Source organism: Lontra canadensis, unplaced genomic scaffold, assembly GCF_010015895.1.
Source record: "Lontra canadensis isolate GAN:19392208 unplaced genomic scaffold, GSC_riverotter_1.0 scaffold2, whole genome shotgun sequence".
Lineage (NCBI taxonomy): Eukaryota > Metazoa > Chordata > Mammalia > Carnivora > Mustelidae > Lontra > Lontra canadensis.
In genome coordinates, this window is record NW_022630996.1 from 57,554,578 (window position 1) to 57,569,749 (window position 15,172).

General features: G+C 37.9%; 1 protein-coding gene across 15 annotated transcripts in view; it reads left to right on the forward strand.

The window, feature by feature from the left end:
* ICA1 (islet cell autoantigen 1) overlaps positions 1–15,172 on the forward strand; it is a 142,384-nt gene that overhangs the window by 83,615 nt on the left and 43,597 nt on the right. The window lies entirely within an intron of this gene.

Genomic DNA, 15,172 nt, shown 5'->3' on the forward strand with positions numbered 1-15,172 from the left:
ATGAATCAATAGTGATGGAGGTCAGAATATATAGAATAGTGGTTCTATTTTTGAGGAGATATTGATGGAGTGGAACACAAAGGAGTCTACTGGAATGCTGAAAATGTTCTATATATTGATCCAGGTAGTGGCTAGGTATACAGTATAAACATATTTTAAAGCATATTGAGCTATACTTTAATGCACTTTAATATAAGCTGTACCTTAATAGAACAGTAACAAAAATACAAAGTAACTAGTGAGGAGAGAAAGGGAGGAATAGAGGTACAGAGCATATATGAAAAAAGGCACAGACTAAAATGAGTTTTAGAGGTATAATTATTTAGAAGCACTTTAAGAAGAATAGGACTGTTGTACTAATGGTGTCTTGTTTGTTTACATCGTCAACTTAATGATTACGTCAACATTTCAAGCATATATCTTCTAGCCCTGAATATCAAGAAATATATAAATATATATAAATATAAAAATGTTTGTATTATATATAAATATATATAAATATAAAAAATGACTTTCTCCTTTTCCAAGAAAAGTATAATTAGCATTTGGAAGTGTAGGGAACTTGGGCTAAGAACAGAAGTTCACCAGAGCATTATCTAGGACTTCTCGTTCTAATGGTTTAAAAACAAACAACAACAAAAAACAGAGTTTTTCACCCATTTCACTCTTTCCAGATTCACCCACCACACTTATCTTCTCCACTCTTGCTGTACAGCATTTCTTTTAAAATTCAGTAACATTAAAGTGAATTTTTGAACACCATATTAATCACCTGATATTATTAACAACTTTCTTGTTGAAGATCAAAATCATAATAGGGTGGGAGGGTGATTGGGTTATGGACATTGGGGAGGGTATGTGCTATGGTGAGTGCTGTGAAGTGTGTAAACCTGGCAATTCACAGACCTGTACCCCTAGGGCTAATAATACATTATATGTTAATAAAAAATAAAAAATTTTTAAAAATCGTAATGGAAATATCAAATCTCTGGATAGCTGACAATTATCTGTGGAAGTGTTAGACTTGAACCTACTTCCAACATTATGTCTAGCATCCTGTCATTTAACTCTTCTTAATCCCTATATTAGGTACAATAGTCTTAGGTTAGGCTGTGTTACAGGGAGGCACCCAAAATTCCATAATCCCATGGCTTAAACCTACAGAAGTGTTGTTTTGTTTTGTTGTTTTTGCTCACTAAATAGTCCTGGGCAGATGTCCAGGTTGATGAAATGGCTCTCTTCCAAGAAATTATTCAGAGACCCGGACTGACAACAGCTTTGTAATCTTTAAAACATGCTTCCCAGTGTTCCCTCGATGTAGACATCCCAGTTATCCTGAAAGGAAACAGAGCATGTAGGAACATGTGTAGAAAGGCTTTATGGGCCAAGCTTGGAAATGGTGTATGTTACTCCTGCTCACATCCCATTGGAAAGAACTTTGTCTCATGGCCACACCTATTTTCAAGGGAGTCTGGAAAATACAGAAGGGCAAATGGATTTTGGTAGATAGCACAGCCTCAATGACAACAGCACTTGGTCATCATACTGAAAATTTGAAATGTTCTCAGGCCTATAATGACAAAAGGAATTATCACTGACACAAAACGTTAATGGATTGGGTGTGTACAAAGAACACAAAACCCACATTTTCCAGAACAGCAGTTAAAGAGCAAATTGGAATGAGTTGATTTCCAGCAGGAAGGAGCACAGAAATGTTACAGAAATATGTTGAATCTGTACACAGAAAAATGTTTTAAAGATTTAGACTAATGGGAAACTGAGGAGTTGGAACAGCTTCCTTATTGGCATACAATTACTGTGAGTGTCTTCTAAAAAAAAAGATACCAAGTGACAGAATGTCCATCTATAAAAGTAAACTATAAAAATAGAAGCTATGGACCCAAAGAGATAGTGTGTATTCCTAGGCACCAGGTTAAAAACTAGCATTTTTAGCTCTCACTGTCAATATCAGGATGATGAATAAGCTATGGCCCGTGCCACAAGCTCCCTGGAGAATTTAATAGAAGACAGTCAATTAAAGTAACAGTGAGTAGGAGCTCCTGGGTAGCTCAGTTGGTTAAGCATCTGACTCTTGATTTCAGCTCATGTCGTGATTTCAGAGTTGTGAGATTGAGATTGAGCCCTGTGTTAAGACCTGCAGTGGGCTCTGCATTGGCATGGAGCCTGTGAGATTCTCTCTCCCTCTCCCTCTGCCCCTTTTGTGGGCAGAGGGAGAGGGAAATAATAATAATAATAATAGTAATAAAGTAACAATGACTGTGCAATATGATAAGTGTGAGATAATAGAGGTTTGTAACAAAGTGATATAGGGATCCAGAGGAGGAGCATCTAAAGTCAGACTTGGGGATTGAAGTGTGCTTCCTGGAAGAGGTAATACAAGCTGAGTTTGGGTTTTGTTTTTGTTTTTGTTTTTGTTTTTATTTGACAGACAGAGATCACAAGCAGGCAGAGAGGCAGGCAGAGAGAGAGGAGGAAGCAGGCTCCCTGCTGAGCAGAGAGCCCAACTCGGGGCTCGATCACAAGACCCTGAGATCATGACCTGAGCTGAAGGCAGAGGCTTTAACCCACTGAGCCACCCAGGCACCCCACAAGCTGAGTTTTGAAGGGACAACAAAGGAGGAGAAATACGGTATCAATGGGAATAACATGTGCAAAGGAAGAAGATGGAACCCCTTTATGATTTGGGAGATTGCACTGGGAGAAAAGAATGAAAGAGAGGCAGAGAGAGGCCAAAAATGAAAGTGAAGTGGTCCAGGGCCAGATCATGGGGGGAGTGTGTGCAGGTTACAGAGTCTGGATTTGACCTCAGGGTTTTGGGGAACCAGGGAAGACATTGTTCATGCTTCAGTTTTTTTAGATATTCTCAAATATCCAGATCCCACCACACTTTGGAAGTCAAGGATAGCAAAATGAATCCATAAAGGGAGAGGCCTGAACTTTTCCCTTTCGCTCTATTCAGGACCCACTGCCAAGTAAATACATACAGCACTTCAAACAAGATAATTTTTAGCCAATCAGTTCACCTGTTAATTTATCAGCTGATTTGTATTTGTGAGTTATGATTATTTACAGTGAATGGGCATCAATCAGTAAGCATAATAAAAATATATTGTAATACAAAGGGCAGACAGGTGTAGCTTGGGCAGCCAAGAGACAAGCAAATTCCCCAGCCTTTCACATGGTGCATAAACATGAATAAGTGTTCACAAAAGAAGAAAAAGAAAAGGAATAATGGCGTATTTTTTAAACCTCAATAAACTACAAGAAAATACCAATGGATAAAAAGGACAGTATTGTAGTCTTTTGCTGTCCTGAAATGTGTACTTCTCAGATAAGAAAGAAATTGATAAAGTCGGTACCCTGGGCTCAGTCTTGTGACCTGAGTTAATACTTCCACTAATAATCTGAAAGAGGAAGCGAAACCAGTCAGTTACATTTTCTGATGACAGCATTGCTTTCTTAAGTTAAAAACAGAAAGCAGGGAAAATAAAAAAACCACCAGCTGAACAAACATTAAGGATGTTGGGACAGTGTGATAGCTAGCTAAATTAATCTGGAATGTATCTACATATTATAAACTACATGGTTATGAATAATTTTAACCATGTTTCAACCAAGGGCTTGAAAACAGATGACCTTTTACTCTTTGATGCTACATCAATAGACATATTTTTATTGTGAGTAATGGTTTGACTTTTAAAATAAGAAGCCAGGATCATAAACTTTTAACGTATTAGAACGTTTTAATGTAATGAGTGACATGTCACGAAGAGAAAGCCCAATAGAGGAAGTGCCAACACCTCCATTTTGGGTAATGTACGGCTGCTGGGTGGGTTTGAGATTTGTTACAATTGGGAAAGCAAAGTAATTGAGTGAAATGGACTTGGACTTTCACATCCTGCCCTCCCCTGCTGGTCAGGTTGGCTTGGGTAAGTTACCTAATGGCTCTGAAACCCAGTTTCCTTCTCTGTGAAATAGAAACAGAATTATGGTTTAGGAGTATTGCAAAAATCAGTTGAGAGTACGTGCATGTATGTAGCTCACCTACTCAGGAAATGGTGCGGTACTGGTGAGGACGAAGGATAGTGTCTGTGTAAGTCTAACAGTAATTTAGCAAACAGCATGCTGTGCTTTCTTGAAGAGCACTATTAGGTAGTAGGAAAGTAGGGTCTGATTTGTTCACTCCTGGTATCCTCTCTACATTCAGTGTTTTGCATACTGGCTACCTGGAGGCATATAGCCATAGCCACATGAAATTAAATAGTGAGTAGCTTTCACCCTTCTGAAGCTGAATAGTCCAGAGGGTAACTGGGCGTACTTGGGAGCAGGTAGCACACACCACAGTTCCCTGACATAAGGGTGTTTGCAAAGAGACTAACTGCAGAGAGGAAAAACTGCTAACTTAGCTGAGGAGCCTTACAGGAAAAGTTTCTCAGAGGAGAAAACATTTGAGTAGAAGTTGAAAAGGTTGAGTAAGAGTTAGCATGTGAACCGCGAGGGGAGGGCTTTCCAGGCAAAGGAATTGTGCAGAAGTGTGGAAGGAGGTTTGGCATGGTATGGCTGGAGAAGGAAAACTCAGTAGGTCTAGAACATATGGTGCCTGGGAGGTGATGTGGGATGGGTCAAGGGCAGGCTGCAGGGTATGGGTGCAGAGTTTGTATGTCACCCAAGAGGAGAGAGCATCCAACTCAGGCCAGGTGCTGGCCTTTCTACTTACCTGCTGGTTGGTTTTAGGCAAATTGTGTTGTACCTCCGTTTTCTCTTCTCTTCCAAGGTGGGTAATTTACCTACCTTGAAGAACTGTGGTATAAAACAGTTGTTTAAAAAAACACTGCCCTCTAAGAGGGTGTACTTTTTCCCTTTCCTGACCCCAGTGTGGAACACACAATTAAGTGTAATAAAGGAGAGTTAAAACTCTGTTACCTGGAAACTCAAAAGAGTGGACTGTGGGATGGACCCCCACTTCCTCTGAATCATTATTGAACTCATTATCCTAAGGTATTCATCTGCTGCAATATTTTATACATTCCTAAAACATTACCCTGATACTTTCTTTGGTATGTTCCACTCTCCTAGTTGACTTTTCCACTCATGATCAGAACATGTTATAAACCTGAACTTCTAAAGTACAGAGTAGGGAAGAAATTTGGAGTGATTTCCATTAGTATCTGAAAATGAGCATCTGAATGAAGGTTGCCTACGATGCTTGTGTAAATGAATTGAGATTATGTCAGCTGTATGTGTGCCTTGTCCTGATTATACAGCTGGATCCAAAACTCTTGTCTTAAACAGTTTCCATTCATCTAAAGGGAATGCTAGCTGAAAGATTCAATTTAGTCTATAAATTCAGCAGTGACATAGCTGGAAAACCCTCAGAATTAACTGTGTATTTTTTATTGCTGAATTGTTAAAGTTCAAAATGCTTGTTTAGGAGGAAATGAAGTAAAATGACACATATTTTCCTTGTTTTGGGCAAAATCCTGACAAGTAGCCATCATAGCCACAGCATTAAACCTGTATAAATTCTTCTTTCTTTTTCCTCTCCTTTTTCTTCTTTGTTTCTTTGATGGCAACTTGCCTTTCTCTCAATTCTACGTACTCCCCCACCCTCCTTGAAATAGGTCGAAAAGTTTCAACAACCCATTCCATTCCCTTCCCCAGTTTGCCACCATACCCCACGCATTTTTTCTAGCCTCTTACTCCTGCCCCACCTGGTTCATTAGCTGTGGTGCTGAGTCTGGCAAGACCAGGAGTTGATCCCTTCCTTCTTTTGTCTTCCAGACTGTGGAAGTGCTTTCCCCAATGCCATGTTGAACTACCTTGTCCCTCTATTTCCTCATATCAGTGGAACATGCCTCTTTCTCTGGACTTACTCGAAAATCAATCTCTCTCTCTCTCCCTATTCACTATCTTTCTCCTGGTATTTAGAGGTAATTCTCTGAAGTGTAGTGTTAGAATGATGCTGTTAAGTGTGAAAGTGTTTGTTTCCTGCACTATAGAGTGTAAGTTTTTCTGTTTTTTTTTTTTCTTGCTGTCTTGAGGGAAAATCCCAAACTACTATGTGTGTGCATCCATGTGTGTGTATGTTTGTATACGTAGTGGGGTAGTAGGAATGTGTGAACTTTATATGTACATCTAAATATCATTCAATTCCAGTGGACTAGATTCATTATGAAAGCATAAAGGAAAAAATGCACATAAAATGAGTTTTCTCTGGAAAGTATAGAAACATAATTATTAAAACTATTCGTACTACCATATGTTGATTTTAAAAAAAAACAGAACTTTCAAAATCACCCACCAGTTGATTAAGAACATAATTTTATCTCTTTGTTAATAAATTTACATATTAAGAGGGCATGAACCAGGTGTGAAAAGCATATAACTGAAGACAATGATTATAGTTCCTTGAGTAAGCCAAGCATGCTCCAGCCTCAGGGCTTTTCCACTCTTCATTCTTTCTGCTCAGTGGGCTCTTCTCCCTGCTATCTGCATGATTTGCTTCCCCTAGGTCCCTGTTCCAAGATCACCTCAGAAAGCTTTTACGAGACCATTCCACGTTAAACAGAATCCGCCACCATTCCTCCCAAGCCCTGCAAATCTATCTTTCCTATGCTGCTTTATTTTTGTCATCTAAAAAACATAGATTTACTTTAGCTGTTTATTGTTCCTCTTCACCCACTAGAATGTAACCATCATGAAAACAGAGATGTTGCTTTATTCCTGTTTTTCTGCAGTACCTAGAACTATAGGTGCTCAGTAACATTTCTTGAGAGAAGAGAAGGAATTCAAGAAGCAAGAATGGCACCAAGTAGAGCTAAAATCTGGAAAGCTTTGAGGTTTATGAAACATTCTAATAACAACAGTACTGCTTTGAGTGTGGAAATAGGCCTACTATTAGGAACAGATGGCTTAATAAATTACATATTCCTTCTCTGTTAATAAATTTGAATGGCTCAATAATGAGTAACTTTTCCCTCATCAACTATCAGGTCATCCTGCTACAGCGCATATGGACAGGGAAGTCAGTATAAATGTTTGGTCCTTTGTCAAAATACTGAGTTGGTTCACTTGGCATTTTCAACAGGTGCCCAATGAGGTCTTTTGGTTTTCAGTTAGTTTGTTCATTTCCTTCTTTTTAAGTATCATTATGAATTCATAGACTTGAATATATTTGATGGGTCTTCACTGTTGCCTATAACACTTTATTGATGCTCAAATTGTCTTAACTTTGGCTAGTGAGAGCCTCTTCAGGTTGACTCTTGGGTCCTTTTGGCATAATCCTGGTAGTGTCTAACTTGCTTTCTTATACAACTAAATATTTCAGGATCATCTTATATATCTTGCACTAGCCCTAGAATCAGCCATTTTGACAAGGATCCCTTTTAAGAGAGACATGGTAGGGGCACCTGGGTGGCTTAATTGGTGAAGTGTCTTCCTTTGGCTCAGGTCATGATCCCAGGTTCCTGGGATTAAGCACCTCATCGAGCTCCCTGCTTCGCAGGGAACCTGCTTCTTCTCTCCCTCTGCCTGCCGCTCCCCCTGCTTGTGCGCTCTCTTTCTCTCTCTCTCTCTCTCTCTCTCTCTGTCAAATAAATAAAATCTTAAAGAGAGAAAGAAGAGACATGGTAGTTAGAGACCATAGTCTGGGTGCTAAGGATCCTCATTACTTCTAATTTAGCCATCACTTTTGACCTTTACTGTGGACAGAACTAGAAAATATATTTTTGAATAGTCTAATGTTAATGATGAAGGCAAAGAAAGCAGAACTACTAAACTTCTATTGTATTTTCATTGCCAATTAAGGGAAGTGGTTTTAAAACTGGAAAGGATAGAAAGTCACTCTTAAAGAAAACTTGAAACTCAGTCTGTAAAAGTGGCTAATACATATTAAATATATTTAAATACACTTAGATGGATTATGTCACAGAAAGAACTTATGTATCCAAGTCTAGAAATACTGCTAATAAGCTTTGGGAAATCAGAGGTGGCAGAAATTACACAATAAGAAAGAATATCCTATTTGTAAAAGAGAATACTAAAAACTCAAAAATTCACTACAGTAGATTTCACTGATTCTTCATCAAATTTAGATCTGATTACACTATAAATAGATTTAAGGACTTAGAAAAAATTGGAATTGTTCTGAAGCTGAATGGATTCACTTGAACGCCAGACTAACACCATTCTGTTTTATTTATAATAATTTGTAAGTCTCATATCATGCTCTGTTAGATAAAATGGGTAAAAATGAGTTAGATATTTGATTTTAAAAAAACAAAATTAAGCTAGGTCTAGTCTCAGGACTCTTTTTTTTTTAAATATTGTATTTATTTATTTGACAGAGAGAGAGATCACAAGTAGGCAGAGAGGCAGGCAGAGAGAGAGGGAAACAGGCTCCCTGCTGAGCAGAGAGCCCAATGCAGGACTCAATCCCAGAACCCTGAGATCATGACCTGAGCCAAAGGCAGAAGCTTTAATCCACTGAGCCACCCAGGCACCCAAAGGACTCACTTTAAATATAAAGATACAGATACGTTAAAAGTAAAAAAAGATTTTTTTTAAGTAAAAAGATTAATATATCACTTGTAAATCCTAATCAAAAGAATTCTGAAATGGCTATATTAATTTAGACAAAATAGACTTCAGAATAAGGACTTTTACCAGAAAGTAATATAATCTTGACGAAATATGGTAATCCAAGGAATGGAGATCAATTTAAAATCAGTAAACGTAATTTGCTATGTGAAAAGACCAAAACCACACTATATGATTATTACAGTGGGGCTAGAAAAAGCATTTGATAAAATCCAATATCTATTTTTTATAAAAATCGTCAACAAACTAAAATTAGAAGAGAACATATTCAATCTGTCATTGGGCATGTATGAAAAATGTACAGCTAATATCATACTTAATTATGAAAGACTAAACCCTCGCCCCCATCCCAACCCAAGATCAGGAGCAAGGCGAGTATGCTTGCTCACACCAGATTCTTTTCGGCATTATCAAAACTGTACAATAAGGCAAGAAAAGTAAATAAAGACATATAAATTGGAAAGGAAGAAGGAAAACTGCCTATAATCTTAGATAATGTGATATATTACACAGATCCATAATTCCATCAATTAGTCCATCTATCTATTTATCTAGAGATGATATCCTAAGGAACCTCCAAAAAAAAAAAAAAGCTTTTAAAACTAATAGTTGAATTTTAAAAGATCATAGAATGCAAGATTAGGTTATAAAAATTAATTATATATATATATATATTTTTTTAATTTTATTTATTTGACAGACAGAGATCACAAGCAGGCAGAGAGGCAGGCAGAGAGAGAGGAGGAAGCAGGCTTCACGCAGAGCAGAGAGCCCTTTGTGGGGCTCCATCCCAGGACCCTGGGATCATGACCCGAGCCAAAGGCAGAGGCTTTAACCCACTGAGCCACCCAGGTGTCCAAAAATTAGTTATATGTTTAGTGAGCAATTGGAACTCTAAATTTATGTTTTTATAGCATCAAAAATATGAAATATTTTAGAATAAATTGAATAAAATGTCAAGGCCTGACATCAACCAAACACTAACATCAACCAAACAAAATGCTGGAAAATTTTAAAATACTCAGTAAACATAAAGATAAACCATTTCCTTAGCCTAAAGATATTGTTAATATGTCAATTCCAAATAAATCTGTAGCTTCAGTGTAATCCTATCAATAGCATGAAGGCTTTTTTGAAGAAATGGAGAAGCTCTCCCAAAGATATGTATAGAAATATGAAGAACTCGGAACAACCAAAACAAAAAGAAAAAAGAAAATGTCATTGGGTTTATACTACTTGACTTAAAGACTCGTTATAAAACTACAGTAATCAAGATAGTGTGGCATTGGTATAAGGATAGACATATAGATCAAATAATACATGAAGAAGCCCAGAAATGGATCCACACTTTAATAAAGGCTTGTTGATTTTTGCCAAAAATGTAGAGACAATGTAATGGACAATTTGATAATTTTTCAACAAATGGTCCTGAAACAACTGGTTATCCACGTCTGGGGAAAACAAAATGAACCAATATCCCTGCCTCACACCATCTACAGAGGTTAACTTGAACTGGATCATAGAACTAAATGTAATAGCTAAAAATATTAAATCTCCAGGAGAAAAAGCACAGGAAAAATATCTTTATGATGTTAGGTTAGGGAATGGCTTGATAAGACACAAAAACTGGAAAATATAAAACCAATTAGATATAATCAAAATTTAAAACTTTTCTCTTCAAAAGGCACTATTAAGCTAATGAAAGGGTTATTGTAGGAATCAGTTTGTAATGTACAAAAATATTTAATCACTCTGATGTACACCTCAAACAAATAGGATATTGTGTATCTATTACACTTCAATAAAAACAAGTTTTAAAAAAAAACTTGAAGACAAAAAAGAAAAAGTGAAAAGCAAGTTAAAGATTTAAAGAAAATATTTTCGAGTTTATGCCTGATAATGGATTTATATTTAGAACATGAGGAACTCATAACTTAGTAATAAAAAGGCAAACCTAATTTTTAAAGAAGTGGAAAGATTTGAATAAGCACATTACTAAAGATATGCAAGTGGCAAATAAGACATAAGAATTTCAACATCTTTAGTCATTAGAGAAATGCAAATTAAAATCATAATGACTATGACTACACATTCATTAGAATGGCTAGAACTTAAAAGACTGAAAATACCAAGTGTTAATGAGGATGTGGAACAAATGGAACTTGGATTCATTATTGGCGGGAATGCGAAATGATAGTTACTTTAGAAAACAGTTTGGCAATTTTTTATAAAATTAAATACACAGTTACTAAGAGACCTAACATTCCTATTCCTAGATATTTGCCCAAGAGAAATGAAAAACATGTCCATACAAAGACTTGTGCTCAAATGTTTACAGCAACTTTATTCAAAATAGCCAAACCCAAATGAATATACAAATTACACTGTATCCATGCAATTAAATACTAGTCAGAAATAAGAAAGAACACAATGCTAACATATGCAACAACACTGATCTCAAAGGGATTATGCTGAGTGAAAGAATCCAGCCACAAAAAGACTAGACTAAATTGTATTATTCCATTGATATGAAACTCTTGTTCCAAGTTCAAAAATCCTTTAAAAAGGGCTCTGATTCATCCAGCTGAATCAGACGGCTTTCCCTGAATCAGGCAACCATGATGTGTTATGATTGACTCAACTTGGGTTAAGATGGCCTTCTCTGGGCCACTGTGAGAGTGAAGAAATGCCCTATAAAAGAATATACCAGCTCCCATTTAAACCACATGATTAGAATAAAGGGAAGGAATATTTTTTCAAAATGGAGGGAGGATTTTTTTGAGGGAAGACCAAAAAACAGATTGCTCCTAAGTCAACGGTTGGCTGCCTACACACATGCATGGTGCACACAGTCTCTTAGACATACTTCCATGCATAATATAGTGTCAAAATTGCTCCTCTCACCAATGGCTAAGTGTATGATGCAATCAAGTGATACAGTAAAGTGATTCAGGAAGGTGTTTGGTTCTCTTACCCTCAAGAGGTCTTGGTTCATTGGCCAGAAAAAAAGATCTTTTAACAAAGCCAAATATCTGACCTTTTGTTCTCCAAGTGACTTCAGATGGGCTAGACTTTCTCTTGTGGCATCTTATAACCAAAAGCCAAAAGAAATAATTGGTATATTCTCTGATCTTAAAAATTTTCTCTGGTTGTAGGATCACTGCCTCAGAGGAAAATATGGTGAACAAATCCATTTTAATGAGGGAGGAGTATTGAGAGCTGGTTCGGAAAGAAACCAAGAATTTTGATGTGGTGTGAGGTATCTGTGAGAAGTTGATATGAGTAGAAACATCTGGTGGAAAAGCAAGTTAGATAATGATACTGGATTTGGAGTGGTTAGATCCATAGGAGTTATCCTCCATACCCTCAACATCAAATCCCTCACTAGGTCCTGCCTGTTTTACCCCCTAATTATCTCTGGAATCAGAGCACTTTCTTTTCTGTATATCAGTATCACTACCCAACTCTAAAGTCACCGTCATCTCTCCCCTTGACTACATCCTCATCTACACTCATCTCCTTCCTCCAATCCATCTTCATACTATAATGAGTGGACTTTTTAAACTGAAAATAAAATTCTGTCTCTCCCATGCTTAAAGGCCTCCATTGTCTTTCTGCCACTTTTAGGATAAAAATAAAATCCTAAACATATGCCTCCAAGGACTCTGCTCTAGGATGTGCCCCAGCCCACCTCTCTTGCCTCATTTCCTACCATCCTTCTGCTACACTGCTTTCAGGGACCTACATTATTGCCCTCACCCCAGGGCCTTTGCATATACTCCTTTCTCTGCTGGCGTATTCTCACATAATTAATCATGTTCAGTCCTGAATAGAATTTGAGCACTGCTTTCTTGGAGAATGTCCTTTTGGTCAGATACCTTAGTAAATCATTCTTGTGGGGCAGTATGGCTTTCCTTCATTCAGTTTGATATTATGCCCTCACAGATGTGAAAACCCCCACTGGACTGTCAGCTCCATGAGGGCAGAGACCACCTCTGTTTTACTCACTACTACCAGCATGTAGAATGTACTTGGTGAATATTTGCTAAATGATTGGATGGATGGATGGTGGGAGGCAGAGCCATTTCCTGGAAGAAAATTTAAAAGTAAGAGTAGGATTGTAGTTTTGCTTTTTTTTTTTTTTTTAAATGAAAGAAAACACACACAAAAAAATTCAAAAACCACTCTCAGATTATTTGGTTGTGGAGTAGTATGAAGACTTTTCCCAATGGATGGGGCAGTCAGATTGAAATAAGAGGATAAATAGATTTGAGTTCACCATATGTAGTTCAAGTTGGGGCTAAGAGGTAGAATTTCAGGTTAGGAGAAATAAGTACAGAGAAATGCCCTGTAGTTTTGGCACTGAAGACATTGCTCCCTTCTCTGGTAAATTGAATTTCTACAGCCTGGGGAAGGCAGGACTCACACTAAAGGGAGTTTAATATGCGTGATCATTTCCTAGAGCTTAGAGAATAAGAGGAGAAAGGTGGGGCAACAAATAAAACTAAGAAATAGACAAAGGGTACATTTATTTGAAGATATTTTTTTTTTTTTAATTTTTATTCATTTGACAGAGAGAGAGAGAGAGATCACAAGTAGGCAGAGAGGCAGGCAGAGAGAGAGGGAAGCAGGCTCACCGCTGAGCAGAGAGCCCGACGCGGGGCTCGATCCCAGGACCCTGAGATCATGACCTGAGCCGAAGGCAGAGGCTTAACCCACTGAGCCACCCAGGCGCCCCTGAAGATATTTTTAAAGAACCTTGACACCCACAGGAGTTCCTCAAGATGTTTATGTAATTGAATATAATTTATCTGGGATTGAAAGAATAATAATCAAAACATTTTTACTTAAGTGCATCTGGAGGCATATGAAATTAGACTCTTGATGGTGGCCTATGATTGACTGTGTCCTCAGTGCTTTGTCCTCAGGCTGCAGACTGGAAATGTGTTTTAGAGAGTAGACATGGAGCACAAAATATTAAATGAACTTTACCATATTCAAAATGCCCAACAGTGTAACATCCTCCTTGTTTGGCAGGGAAAGGACTCAACATTTGGTAACTCAGCAGTGCATTAAGTATTTTAATAATCATTGTTGACACACAAAACATATGGCCTTTCAGAACTTATTGGGTCAAGTGTTGAAGTCTTCTTCTAGGTTTCTAAAATTACTTTACAAAATTTAAACAAAATAAGGCACATTTCAAAGTATATTAATTCACGAGCTTTATGTTATAGGCAACTGAAGTAAGTTTTCTTATAGGATGAAAGAATATCTACGTAAAGGAAAAAACAAAATCTACAGCCCCCCAAATTAATTTACATTTAATTAGAAGATCTCGAGCCTCCCCATTAGCAGGCCAGTCTTGTGGATATCTTGTATTTATTGTTTTTACTCCTATTCATGCTCAGATATTCCCCCCCATCTCAGAAGCCTTTATTGTTCACCTGTTTATCATTTATATCATTTATCTGTGGCCACAATAATGCTGTGAAATAAGCAACTCTAACATTCAGTATCTTTTTTTTATTAACACATAATGTATTATTTGCCCCAGGGGTACAGGTCTGTGAATCATCAGGCTTACACACTTCACAGCACTCACCATAGCACATACCCTCCCCAATGTCCATAACCCAGCCACCCTATCCCTATCCCCCCCACACACCCAGCAACCCTCAGTTTGTTTCGTGAGATTGAGTCTTTTATGGTTGGTCTCCCTCCTGATCCCATCTTAACATTCAATATCTTAAGACAATAAGCATTTCTTATCACTTACAAGTCTTTGGGTTAGCAGGGCAATTCTGGTTTCTGCTAGGCTCACTCCTGAGTATGTGGTGAGCTATGGGGTAGGAAGGGCTTCTGCTCATTATGGGTGGCCTCCCTCACATGTCTGCGGGTCAGCTGGCCAAAGGCTAATCTGTTGGGACAACTGGGCTCCCCTCCTTGTGTCTCTTGCATGCACAAGACTCTCATAGCCCTCCAGCTGGCCAGCCCAGACATATTCTCAGGATGGCCTGGGCATGTTCTCATGACCATCTCATAGAAGCAGGAAAGTGGAAACATGCTAGCTTTTCTTCCAAGCTTCCAGTTTCATCACATTTGTTAACATCTCACTGGCCAAAGCAAGTCACATGCCAAGCCCCAAGTCAGCACAGTGGGAGGAGCCTACAAAGTTAAAGGGCAAAGTGTGGGGATACTGGGAGGCCAGTATTAGGGGCTTTAATGACATCAACCTACCCTCGTGCCCTACACCACCCCAGCTTTAATCAATCCCTTCTGTTCTGCAGTCTTAGTTTTATTGTATTTTTCCCATTGTATTATAATATAGTTGCTAATCTGTCTTTCTTCTCTAGAAGACTACAGGGTCTTTATTCCTAAGTGCATTCATGCATAAGTATTTACTGACCCATTGCTTCATTCATTCATTCATTCATTCGTTAATTTATTTACTGACCCAAGACTTATTCCTTTATAGAGGCCCCAGTGCCTAGCAGTAATGCTGACACCATAATAGGTGCTCACCAAATATGTGCTGAATGAATGCATATGT